General features: G+C 33.2%; 1 long non-coding RNA gene across 1 annotated transcript; it reads right to left on the minus strand.

Annotated features, from left to right (window-relative positions):
• Positions 1-245: 245 nt before the first annotated feature.
• LOC131052430 (uncharacterized) lies at positions 246-14,285 on the minus strand. Its single transcript, XR_009107348.2, has 4 exons — positions 13,628-14,285; positions 2,618-2,743; positions 1,880-1,954; positions 246-682 (listed from the first exon to the last, which is right to left on the minus strand). It is a non-coding gene; the product is annotated as an uncharacterized LOC131052430 (long non-coding RNA).
• Between the last annotated feature and the right edge of the window lie 222 nt (positions 14,286-14,507).

A 14,507-nucleotide genomic window follows, 5' to 3' on the forward strand; every position in this document is an offset into this window, starting at 1 on the left:
TACACTAAAAATACCCAATCATTAAATGTGATAAAATAAAATAAATTCTTAAAAAAAGCTGAATTTTATGCAATAAAAAATAATATAAAAATTAACACAAACACTAGACTGAAAAGAATGGTCATGACCAATGACCATTCCCCACAGCCTTGGGAAGGGGGCCAATTCTACCCTCCCAAATATAAAATTGGCATTAAACAACAAATCTGTTGACATATCAATTTACAAATAATGGTTTCAGAAACTTTAAGTCAAAAGTGCAACATTTTCTTCAATTTTAAATATTAAATGTTACAATTAGCCGCCCATTCAAGATTCCTAAGATTTTTTTCTGAAATTTTAAATATTACATTCATTATTTGACTTCAGCAGCTACCCATTCAAGTCCCCAAACATTTCTAGACACTACAAGATCAACCATGGTTGAAATTTAGATCAATTCCTGCCAATGTCCCAAATATAAAATTGGCATTAAACAACAAACCCGTTGACATATCAATTTACAAATACTGGTTTCAGAAACTAATTTAAAAGTGCAACATTTTCTTCAATTTTAAATAGAAAATGTTGCACTTAGCAGCCCATTCAAGATTCCTAACATTTTTTTCCTGAAAATTTAAATATTACATTCATTATTTGACTTCAGCAGCTACCCATTCAAGCCTCCATACATTTCTACACACTGTAACATCAATCATGGTTGAAATTTAGATCAATTGTCTGCCAATGTAATATACAATAATTAAAAAATATATATTATTAAAATAAAGCCGACATAAAAAGAAACAGTATTGCAGAATCTTTTACATACACCAAAACCTTCAAAAACTAAAACAAAAAAACGAATTATAAATATTTGTAATTCTGATATACAATTATACAAAATGATAGTCTAGACAAAATATTCTCTAATCAACAAATATAACACTTAAAAAACACTCCTTTGTGCCAAATGTCATAAAGCATGCCCCACCCCCTTGTTAATCCGGAATGCAGCTTCAAAAACTAAAACAAAAAAACGAATTATTAATATTTATAATTCTGATATACAATTATACAAAATGATAGTCTAGACAAAATATTCTCTAATCAACAAATATAACACTTAAAAAACACTAAATATTCTCTAATCAACAAATATAACACTTAAAAAACACTCCTTTGTGCCAAATGTCATAAAGCATGCCCCACCCCCTTGTTAATCCGGAACGCAGGTTTTAAGTGAGGCAAGAATAACCAGAAATACCAATAATATCTAAGTTTCTGGATGATTTTCCATGGTATTGTTTCTCTTGCCTTTTGGTTGCTGTTGTAGTTCCCAGACTCCTATTTTGGTAATCTATTGTAATCAATTTGTCAGATGTTAGGATTACAAATGTTTGGTAACCATTCATGCACGCAAGCCCTCTATTACACAGAGATAATGCAGAAGTATAGTCAAGATACAGCTCATAATGCTTCAAAATAACAGAAATAGAAAAGAATAATTTTGGTGTATGCACAAAATGGGTTTGGCGAAAAGGCTATGTTGGGAATGCAACAGTCGACCCAAATGCACACAAAGATACCTTAATCTTGAATTTTGAAGCATGAATTATGTTGAGTGTTTTGAGAATGTATAAGAATCAATTACAATGATGATGGCATGCCAGTTATAAAAGCATCGAGCAACATGAAAACACAAAAGAATAAAAAACTATATAAAGTCATGCAGAAAGAGCATTGCAAAACAGAGACTCATTTACAAAACCCAACAGATTCAAGAAAACACAGAGACCAATATAAAAAACCAATACATTTAAAAGAACATGAAAGCCCATATACAAAAAAACGTGAAATCTCACCATGCATGGATGATAGAACCAAGAAATAAGCTTACCTCGACAGCATGTTGACCAAGATATGGTGAACGTATTGGTAGGGTCAAACAGAGTCAATCACCTCTGGCTCTGCCCTGTTCAGGAAAAAATTATTATACAGTTGATATATATGTTAAACTAATTGATTGTTAGATTATATGTAGAGGATGTCAAATTTCATTTTTCAAACTGAAAGTGACGTAGACGATGCCACCATATCTAACTAAAATTACTAACACAATTCAGGTAATTTAGTTTAAATAATCATTTGAGGTCTACCTGAAAAAAGCCATCCTCAAACAAGCATTATCTACACATTTATTTCTACCCTCTTGCATTTAGATCTTTCTTTGTAATTTGTCTAGCTAAAGCTATTAATTAACGGTACCATCTACTTTTCTATCCATTAATGCATCTGCTAAAAGTTCAAATTGATCTTAGATAAAAATTAAAGTCATTTGAATCCTTTAATAATTGCTTCTGGACTCGATTGTGTAAGTCAATTTTTATCTGATAGCTCTAATTGATACCCTTTGTGGGAGGAAATAAAAGATGATGAAAATTGGCTTACACAATCGAATCCAGAAGCAATTATTAAATGTTATATGGATTGTAAAAAACTGATAGCTCTCATTTAAATCCTATTAAAATGTATGGAAGAGCTTTGGCTACTTAGAAACTTGAAAAGTCCATAATGCAGGTTTCTCTAGAAATCCAAAGATACTATTTGAAAATTCCAGCAATTGAAGTACGAATACCTTTGGACCATCTTTCTGGATCATCTACTGAAGAAGATTTGTTCCACGTATGGTGATGTTGCATTTATTCAGGGGATCTACCTCCCAAAAATCCCAACAGATTGTTGAAAATTCCAAATGTCTTGGCTGCAAAAGATTTTGGAATGAGGATTTGAAAGCACAGAACTCCAAGTGCTACAATTTTAAGTGCAACGTATATAAATGGTAATACATATTTGCAAGCAAACAATGCGAACATAAATTCAGCAACAAACTTATAAAACTGGTAGTTATGGTGAAATATATTCAGACATGATAGCAAGAATCACTAAGTTCATGGAAAGAAATACAAAGAAAGAAACGTTGGTTTGCTGCCTGTAAAAAGAATAATAATATTATAATAATAAAATAAACAGGCAAAATACAATTAAACAAGAAAGAAAGAAAGAAATAAATTTAAGGCTATGTTTCTATGTTCCAAGCAGACCTTAGTAGCATGTTATTCATCATTTTTAAGTGAGCCAAACCAAATGGCTACGTCTGCCCGCTTTCAGTTGTGCCTGGAGACACATGGCTTGGTTGAATTGATTTCATTCCTCTACTTCTTTAAAATTTGCTATTATTTAAAAAAAAAAAGATCTAACGAATTCCCAAAGGATTTGCTTTGGTGGGTCATTCTAAAGAATCTAAACTATTAATACAGAAAAAAAAAAGACTGCAATTATCATTATTGTTATTTTTAAACCATCTGCAATTTAATTTCCCATGCACCATTATGTTGGGCATTTGTTCCTCCATACATTTTTTTCTTGCAGTATCATCCCTTAATATGTTTTGGTTTAACTAACAGCGGCCATTTTAAAATTCTTTGATTTTGGGGCATGACAAGTGCCCTTCCCTGTCAAAGTAAATTGTTGCAGATGCTGGAACAATAACCACACAAACTTTCCTTTCCAACTGTTGGGATCTATGGGTGCAACAATCGTTCAATTTTGGATTGAGGTACAACTATATTTTCCAATCGGTGAGCAAATATATAGAATAAGGATCAAATGTAGAATAAATTTAAGTATTACTATTCTTATTACAGATTTAATTAGCATAGAACTATACAATTTTTTTGTTTACACAATGAACTTCTAGTATTATTTCAGTGTTTTTGAATCCTTTAAGGTTGAGTTCAAATTTTAGGCCTAGAAAATGAAGCCTAGGTGACTCGGTCCCTAGAAATTTAGATTGATGACCAGAATGGTCTTGCCTCGTGGCACACACAAAGTTGCTTCATGGCACAACGTTTTTGTTTACACAATGAACTCCTAGAATTATTTCACTGTTTTTGAATCCTGTAAGGTTGAGTTCAAATTTTAAGCCTAAAAAATGAAGCCTAGGTGACTCGGTCCCTAGAAATTTAGATTGATGACCAGAATGGTCTTACCTCATGGACACATGCAAAGTTGCAGAGGATGATTTATAAGCATCTTTCCTTTCATTTTCCTAAAATAACTTACATCCCTGTGATGGCGTCCCAACCTACGCACCAAACCAATGTTGCGTTGAATATTTCAGTGTGATCCTTGCCGGTCAACAAAATATGGTCCGCCTCCATAATGCACCACCCATTTTTGCTAGCACCCATATCTGCCAGTGAGGTTGAGTATTTGAAAGGTTGTGAGTCTTAGGCACAAAAAAAATATCTTAATGATTTCATCGTGTAAGCAGGTGTATATTCATTCTGAACCGGCGGTTGAGAAAAGCTTCCAGAGTAGCATTAATTTAGCCTGTTTAGCCAATGTCTATCATGAAAACAAACTAGGAGATTGGACTGCTACTCTTTGTACTCGCAAGGAAGGAACATAGGGTGATCAGGGCCTGCTATGTTACCAGAAACGAGAAACGAGAAACGCAACCGCAACCGCAACGTGACGAGAAACAGAAGTTTAAAAGGTTGCGTATAAGAAACGGATTATATATATATATATATATATATATATATATATATATATATATATATATATATATATATATATATATATATATATATAATATAGTAAAACCACGGCTGAAATGGCATAAAAGCACTATGATGCCTTAAAAGGAGACATTACATGTTTTGCCCCTATGTCAGAGGCTTCAAGAAGAAATTGGGGTGATGAGAATACGTCAATGGTGACCATAATGACCATACAGGATAGTGGTAAGCCATCTACACCATGGCATATGCGTTCAGGTTCATCCTCTTTGTGAAGCATGTCACAAGCTGGGACATAATTAGTAATCCTGGAGTTTGAACCAAAAGAAACAGGAGACATGTACAATCTAGTTTTTGAAGAAGCAATCAATTCAAAATACAAGGCTAGGGAAATAGACATACAAGAGACGAACAAACTAGAGGTAGCAAAGGCAAGAGAAGATCCTGGAGTTTGAACCAAAAGAAACAGGGGACATGTACAATCTAGTTTTTGAAGAAGCAATCAATTCAAAATACAAGGCTAGGGAAATAGACATACAAGAGACGAACAAACTAGAGGTAGCAAAGGCAAGAGAAGAAGCTGCGACTGCTATTGTTTAAGAGGGGAAGAATCCCTTAAGATAGGAGAGAGATCATATGGTTTTGTCTAGAAATGGACATTGGATCATACCCCAGTGGTTATCAAGGTTCTTTACCCAGATATAGCCCAAGGGTGGAAACTATTCACCAGAAGATCTCAATGAAGTTTTTGTTGCTTTGGGACGTAAAGTTGCAACTGTGAAAGTACAAAAGGCATAGAAGTAGAGATAAAGATGGATAATCTGCTACTAAACTTTTTCCTGATCAAACTGGAAAATCTTATCAGGGATGATCATAAATTTGTTTATTGTCTGCACTCAACACTCCTATGGATAGTTGCAGATTCCCTTAAGAAGCTTGGACAAGGATGGCGTGGTCGTGCTGAATGAAGAAATGTTGCTCATGTAAGATGAATTCAGTGAACAAAAAGAAGAGGATGAATTCAGTGAACGAAAACCACGGCTGAAACGGCCGTCCGCAACGGGAAACCCGTTTCTGCCGTCGAAACGTGAAACAGAAGTCTCCCGTCGCGTTTCTGGTAACTAGGTCAGGGAGGCACTCCATCTCACCCCTTTATGGATGCCACCAAAAATCTGCAAGTGGAGTCGAATCACATAAAAGGAAGAAAAGGTATCGTCCCATCACTGCTAGAAAATCGCCTAGTAAATGCTCTTTTTTTTTCCAATAATGCGGAACTAGATTAAGATAGAGAGGTCTGCTCTGTACATCTGAAGTAAAGGTACAGAGGCCTATTTATATACTTGAATCTACCTTTATTTATATATTTATATATTCCCATTTCAATTCTGTAGAAATCTCACAATTGTGACGGATGAGAAGGGAAGAGAAAGCTCTCCCAAGTGACAGGGAACAGAAGTTGCTCTGTAACGGCTTTTGCATAAGCATGCTATCTTCAAAAACAGAGGAAACATATTATAATATTAATACATGTAATGTATTTGCAGTGTAAATTTGATGGCAGGGAAACTTTTCATATCAGTGAAATTTGTTTACAGGGACCCAATTTATAATCCATTTTGCGTCATGAAGTGTATTAAAAAAAATCTATAAAATAAAGTTTTTATATTATGTAACAATCTCCAAATAAACATTCTGACCACAATTTTGTCCACTAAATTCCTTGCATACAGGTGCTAACAAGGAAACCTAGCTATACCTATAAGGAGCAGACTAATTCTATATAGAATTAATAAGAATTACTGCCAAAACATCTGCTGAAATGGGCTCCTGACAAACCTTACACAACTATTCTACCAGTAATAAGCTATGGGCTAACTATATAATAGGATTGTGAAACCCTCTGCATATTGGAAATTTCATAGTGGAATAAATCCATAAATATATAGGTATTCTATAAGGAATAATACATAAATACATAGGTATTCTATAAGGTCGCACCCACATGCAAAGATAGCCGATCAACATAAAGTCAAAAGAACATACTAAAATTAATCGTTGGGAGTTTATAAAAATAAACACTGTAAACATTGAACGCTTACTGCTGGGAAATTCTCATTAATAAATCCTATTCTCAAGCTGAAAACCTCCCTCTTCTGAATGACTCCATCTACAGTTACAGGGGATTTGGTTGAATAATCCCTTGTTTGTTTATTTATTCATTTATATTATTTCTTCAATTTTGAAGAACAATACGCTAACTCCTTGCAAAATACACTCTATATTATCATTCCTTGCATTTTAATTTTGCAGTATTTGGATTCAGAATTCTATAAAAAAACATAGGGTAATATGTATATTTATCCCCCTCCCACATTTAACATGTAACACAAACTGTCAAGATCAACCATTAGCTTACTAAAATAGGGGATTTGGGAAATTCTCATTAATAAATCCTATTTTCAAGTTGAAAACCTCCCTCTTCTGAATGACTCCATCTACAGTTACAGGGGAATTGATTAAATAATCCCTTGTTTGGTTAATTATTCATTTATATAATTTCTTCAATTTTGAAGAACAATATGCTAACTACTTGCAAAATACATTCTATAGTTATCATTCCTTGAATTTTAATTTTGCAATATTTGGAATCAGAATACTATAAAAAAACATAGGGTAATATATGTATATTTATCCCCCTCCCACATTTAACATGTAACACAAACTGTCAAGATCAACCATTAGCTTACTAAAATAGGGAATTTGGGAAATTCTCATTAATAAATCATATTCTCAAGCTGAAAACCTCCCTCTTCTGAATGACTCCATCTACAGTTACAGGGCATTTGGTTGAATAATCCCTTGTTTGTTTATTTATTCATTTATTTTATTTCTTCAATTTTGAAGAACAATACGCTAACTACTTAAAAAATACAATCTATAGTTATCATTCCTTACATTTTATTTTTGCAGTATTTGGATTCAGAATACTATGAAAAACATAGGGTAATATGTATATTTACTCCCCTCCCACATTTAACATGTAACACAAACTGTCAAGATCAATAATTAGCTTACTAAAATAGGGGATTTGGGAAATTCTCATTAATAAATCCGATTCTCGAGCTGAAAACATCCCTCTTCTGAATTACTCCATCTACAGTTACAGGGGATTTGGTTGAATAATCCCTTGTTTGTTTATTTATTCATTTATATTATTTCTTCAATTTTTAAAAACAATACGCTAACTACTTGCAAAATACACTCTATAGTTATCATTCGTTGCATTTTAATTTTGCAGTTTTGGATTCAGAATACTATAAAAAACATAGAGTAATATGTATATTTATCCCCTCCCACATTTAACATTTAACACAAACTGTCAAGATCAACCATTAGCTTACTAAAATAGGGGATTTGGGAAATTCTCATTAATAAATCCTATTCTCAAGCTGAAAACCTCCCTCTTCTGAATGACTCCATCTACAGTTACAGGGGATTTGGTTGAATAATCTCTTGTTTGTTTCTTTATTCATTTATATTATTTGTTACTTGCCCAATACACTCTATAGTTATCATTCCTTGCATTTTAATTTTGCAGCATTTGAATTCAAACTACTATAAAAAACATAAGGTAATATGTATATTTACCCCCCTCCCACATTTAACATGTACTTTAAAGAGAAGACAAAACACGAACACGAGTATACATGTTTGGCAATCACTTCAACCCTTCCATTAAGGAGCCCATCGAATTCGTTTTTAAATTACTCAAATGAAACCCATCTTAGCTGAAATTTTAGAAGTAAAATTCACATAAATTAGTGAACGTAATCAAATCTGGTAATATATTATAATTACTATTTTCAGAAGCACAAAAATTTGCTCTAAAATCTCAATGCTGTTATTCTGAAAGGTAACCGAAGTCTTAACAAGGGTTTTTGTAATTTCTAAACCCTTTTCTCAGAAACCAAACTAACATGAAAACCAAAAAACAAGTTTGCAAATGGTCTAGAAAAACATGAAACGTTAAATTACAAATCCTATATAGAATTAATAAGAATTACTGCCGAAAAGAGCTCCTGACAAATCTTCGGCAGCTATTCAGCCAATAATAAGCTTACGAGCTAACTGTATAATAGTATTGTGAAACCCTGTGCATATAGGAAATTTCACAGTAGCATAAATACATAAATAAATAGATATTTTATAAGGAAAAATTCATAAATACATAGTTATTCTATAAATCGTTCGAAGTTTATTCTATAAATCGTTCGAAGTTTATAAACATAAACATAAGACACTTACTGTTGGGGAATTTTCATTAATAAATCCTATTCTCAAGCTTAAAACCTTCCTCTTCTGAATAACTCCTTCTACAGTTACAGGGGATTTGGCTGAATAATCCCTTATTTATTTATTCATTTATTTTATTTCTACAATTTTGAATAGCAATAACACTAACTACTTGCAAAATACACACTAGTTATCATTCCTTCATTTTAATTTTGCAGTATTTGGATTCAGAATACTATACAAAAAACATATGATAATATGTATATTTATCCCCCTCCCCACACATAAAATGTAACATAAATTGCCAAGATCAACCATTAGCTTACTGAAATAAGACATACAGATACAAAGTTTATATAGTAGGATTGCATGATATTCAAGAGCTCCTGTATTACATTTACAGCAACCAACCATTCACAGTAAGGATATAACTGCTTTAACCTATAGATATATTTATTTAAGGATGTAAGGTTGGACATTGTATATGTTAGAATGGAACAATCCTACTAAAATGTAGGATAACCACCTCTACCTTTGCATTCTCATCTCAATTCTGTAGAAATCTCACAATTGTGACTACTGAGAAGTGAAGAGATCTCTCCCAAGTGTCGGGAAACATAAGTTGCTGTACTGGCTTTTGGGTAAGAATGTCTATCTTAGAAAACAGAGGAAATATATTATAATATTAATACATGTAAATTAATGCATTTGCAGTGTAAATTTGATGGTAGGGAAACCTTTTATGTTGGTCAAATTTGTTTACAGGAACCTAATTTATCATCCATTTCGCTTTTGCAACAACATGGCCATGGAACATATTAAAAAAAGAATCTATAAAATAAAGTTTTTATGCTATGTAACAGTCTCAAAATAAACATTCTGATCACAATTTTGTCCACTGAATTCCTTGCATACAGGTGCTAACGAGGAAACCCAACTATTCCTCTTTTGCTGAATACCCAGAATCAGCAAAAGAAGACACAAGAATCTCAACCAAAACCAAAACAGTCCTCATTTAACAAAAAGGGAAGAGTATGATCATGCATCAAATGCATCCATCAAATAGGATGACAAGGTTGCCAAGCCTCCGCACAATAGCCTCAGCAAGAGCCAAAATACTTGCCACACAAAACCTAGTGCCATCATGGCAGAAATAGGACAAGAACAAGTCAGACAGACACAAACAAAGAAGACTGAGGACCAAATGGATACCAAAGGAAATACAACATGGCCTGAACAAGAAACAGAGGAAGCCCCTGCACATAAAGTAGACGAGCGAGAATTCGAAAAATCCAATTAAAAAAACGGAGGATGAAGAAACACAAAGAAAAAAGGTACTCCAAGAAAAGCACCGTGCAAATCACTGACACCTTCCAGAAAACAAGCGCACAATTGGCAGAGTTGATTGGAGTACACATCAAGAAACTCGAATTCAACTGAGCTTAGTCACTAGACGAAAAAATAGCTTCCTAACACTCTGCTTAAAACATAGGCAACTGTAGCTTTGATAAAGGTGGCCAGGGAGACTACACTGTCAGAGCACGAGAAATGAATATACATTTGACTCCAATCAACTTCGTTTTTCAATTACTCAAGTGAAACCCATCTTACAAACCCATCTTAGATGAAATTTTATAAGTTAAGTTTCACACAAATACTCAAATGTAAATGTATTTGCTCTAAAATCTCAATGCTGTTATATTCTGAAAGGTAGCGTAAGTCTTGACAAGCGTTCTTGTAATTTCTAAACCCTTTTCTCAGAAAGCAAACTAACCAAAAACCAAAAAAAAGATTACAAATGGAGAAAAAACCCTGAAACATTAAATTACTAATCCTGAAAAAATCTTCCGAAAACTTCTGCCAAAAAGGGCTCCTGTCAGATATTCCGCAGCATGCAAAGGGTTTCTCTAATTGGAAGAACAAGCTTCTCTATGATACATCATTTTACAGTTTGCAATTAATTCTCAACTCTATTGATTTTGCTCAGAACTAAATGCAATGTACAATGCGAGTAGAAATGCATATATTCTATTTAAAACAGGATACATGAATTAGTGAACGTAATCAAATCTGGTAGTATATTATAATTACTATTTTCAGAAGCACAAAAATTTGCTCTAAAATCTCAATGCTGTTATTCTGAAAGGTAACCGAAAACCAAAAAAAAAGTTCGCAAATGGTGCAGAAAAACATGAAACATTAAATTACTAATCCTATATAGAATTAATAAGAATTACTGCCAAAAAGAGCTCCTGACAAATCTTCGGCAGCTATTCTGCCAATAATAAGCTTACGAGCTAACTGTATAATAGTATTGTGAAACCCTGTGCATATTGGAAATTTCACAGTAGCATAATACATAAATAAATAGATATTTTATAAGGAAAAATTCACAAATACATAGTTATTCTATAAATCGTTCGAAGTTTATAAAGATAAACATAAGACACTTACTGTTTGGGAATTTTCATTATTAAATCCTATTCTCAAGCTTAAAACCTCCCTCTTCTTCTGAATAACTCCATCTACAGTTACAGGGGATTTGGCTGAATAATCCCTTATTTATTTATTCATTTATATTATTTCTACAATTTTGAATAGCAATAACACTAACTACTTGCAAAATACACACTAGTTATCATTCCTTGCATTTTAATTTTGCAGTTTCAGAATACTATACAAAAAAACATAGGATAATATGTATATTTATCCCCCTCCCACACATAACATGTAACACAAACTGCCAAGATCAACCATTAGCTTACTAAAATAGGGCATACAGATACAAAGTTTATATAGTAGCATTGCATGTCCAGTATTACATTTACAGCAACCAAGCATTCACAGTAAGGGGATAACTGCTTTCACCTATAGATATATTTATTTAAGGATGTAAGGTTGGACATTGTATAGATTAGAATGGAACAATCCTACTACAATGTAGGATAACCACCTCTACCTTTGCATTCTCATCTCAATTCTGTAGAAATCTCACAATTGTGACTACTGAGAAGGGAAGAGATCTCTCCCAAGTGTCGGGAAACATAAGTTGCTGTACTGGCTTTTGGGTAAGAATGTCTATCTTAGAAAACAGAGGAAATATATTATAATATTAATACATGTAATGCATTTGCAGTGTAAATTTGATGGTAGGGAAACCTTTTATGTTGGTCAAATTTGTTTACAGGAACCTAATTTATCATCCATTTCACTTTTGCCACAACATGGCCATGGAACATATTAAAAAAGAATCCATAAAATAAAGTTTTTATGCTATGTAACAGTCTCAAAATAAACATTCTGATCACAATTTTGTCCACTGAATTCCTTGCATACAGGTGCTAACGAGGAAACCCAGCTATTCCTCTTTTCCTGAATACCCAGAATCAGCAAAAGAAGACACAAGAATCTCAACCAAAACCAAAACAGTCCTCATTTAACAAACAGGGAAGAGTATGATCATGCATCAAATGCATCCATCAAATAGGATGACAAGGTTGCCAAGCCTCTGCACAATAGCCTCAGCAAGAGCCAAAATACTTGCCACACAAAACCTAGTGCCATCATGGCAGAAATAGGACAAGAACAAGTCAGACAGACACAAACAAAGAAGACTGAGGACCAAATGGATACCAAAGGAAATACAACATGGCCTGAACAAGAAACAGAGGAAGCCCCTGCACATAAAGTAGACGAGCGAGAATTCGAAATATCCAATTAAAAACACGGAGGATGAAGAAACAAAAAGAAAAAAGGTACTCCAAGAAAAGCACCGTGCAAATCACTGACACCTTCGAGAAAACAAGCGCACAATTGGCAGAATTGATTGGAGTACACATCAAGAACCTCGAATTCAACTGAGCTTAGTCACTAGACGAAAAAATAGCTTCCTAACACTCTGCTTAAAACATGGGCAACTGTAGCTTTGATAAAGGTGGCCAGGGAGACTACACTGTCAGAACACGAGAAATGAATATACATTTGACTCTAATCAAATTCGTTTTTCAATTACTCAAGTGAAACCCATCTTACAAACCCATCTTAGATGAAATTTTAAAAGTAAAGTTTCACACAAATACTCAAATGTAAATGTATTTGCTCTAAAATCTCAATGCTGTTATTCTGAAAGGTAGCGTAAGTCTTGACAAGCGTTCTTGTAATTTCTAAACCCTTTTCTCAGAAAGCAAACTAACCAAAAAACCAAAAAAAAAAATTACAAATGGAGAAAAAACCCTGAAACATTAAATTACTAATCCTGGAAAAAATCTTCCGAAAACGTCTGCCAAAAAGGGCTTCTGTCAGATATTCTGCAGCATGCAAAGGGTTTCTCTAATTGGAAGAACATCTCTATGATACATCATTTTACAGTTTGCAATTAATTCTCAACTCTATTGATTTTGCTCAGAACTAAATGCAATGTACAATGCGTGTAGAAATGCATATATTCTATTTAAAACAAAATACATACATGTTTGAATTTGAATGCATAAGTTTTTTAATTGCTGAACTCATAACTTCATATACGTGTATTTTTCCTTATAGAATACCTATGAATTTTTCGAAATAGTACCCTACCCTAACAATTTCAAATCCTATTAAGAAATCCAAAGAGGATGGAGAGGAGAAATATTTATGCCGTTCAACTGAATGGATGGAGAAATTCAATAATATAATATACACCAAATTCCCTTGTAAATGAACTACTTAAAACATATAAATTCTTCAAAATGAAAGAAAAAACAAGAGAACAGAGTATAAGATATACTGACCATTTTCTGTGCATAACTCCAATCAGCCACTCCAGAACGTAGAATTCTTGCTGCTGCCTACCTCCATGCCCATTAAAAATGACGCTCCACAGAAAAAAAATACACAAAATACCAAAACAAAAAACTGCAATTCAAACCCAGAAAGCAAATGAAAACATCTGAGTATAGAAAGTAAAAATTACAAACTAAAACTGAGGAAAGAAAGACTCAAAGGCATGGCCACGCCAAAAGAAAAAATTGAACTTACAAAAGAAAACCAAAAAAATGGAAGAACAATATAATCTGCCCTGCTTCTCTAGTATAACTCCTTTTAAAAGAATTGAAATCCTGCTTTTTTCAACGGTAATACGATCTGTTTTTTTTTTTTAATTGAACAAAGCAATAAAGGATTACAAAATTGGAGCTAAACACGATCTGCTTTTTGCAACGGGCATTGTAATTTGAGTGCCGTTAGGGCACGTAGTGAATTGAATGTGCGCTTGAGTGCCGTTAGGGCACGCTCCTCTGAACGTCTGAAATCGTTTGGAAATCGATTCACAATGGATTGAATCTGCACTTGGAGTACAAATTCCATTCCCACTCGACACTACATTACTTTTCAATTTTATATTCGTTTTCTGAGTGCATTGCAGTTCGTAGGGATTTTTGGGCTATCTCTCAGTTTTTCAAAAACAAAATTAAAAAATTAAGTCTCTTACTATATTTTATTACTAAAATTTTAATAATTATGTAGATTAAGTACAATTATATATTTTTTTGATTAGATTAGATTAAAAAATATATGTAAAATATGTTGAAAATCATCTTTAAAATAAATGTTTTTCTAAAATACTAAACACCAAGAACACAAATCTAGTTGGAGACAAGGGTTCTATTTTAT

The sequence above is a fragment of the Cryptomeria japonica genome, chromosome 8 (genome assembly GCF_030272615.1).
Source record: "Cryptomeria japonica chromosome 8, Sugi_1.0, whole genome shotgun sequence".
Lineage (NCBI taxonomy): Eukaryota > Viridiplantae > Streptophyta > Pinopsida > Cupressales > Cupressaceae > Cryptomeria > Cryptomeria japonica.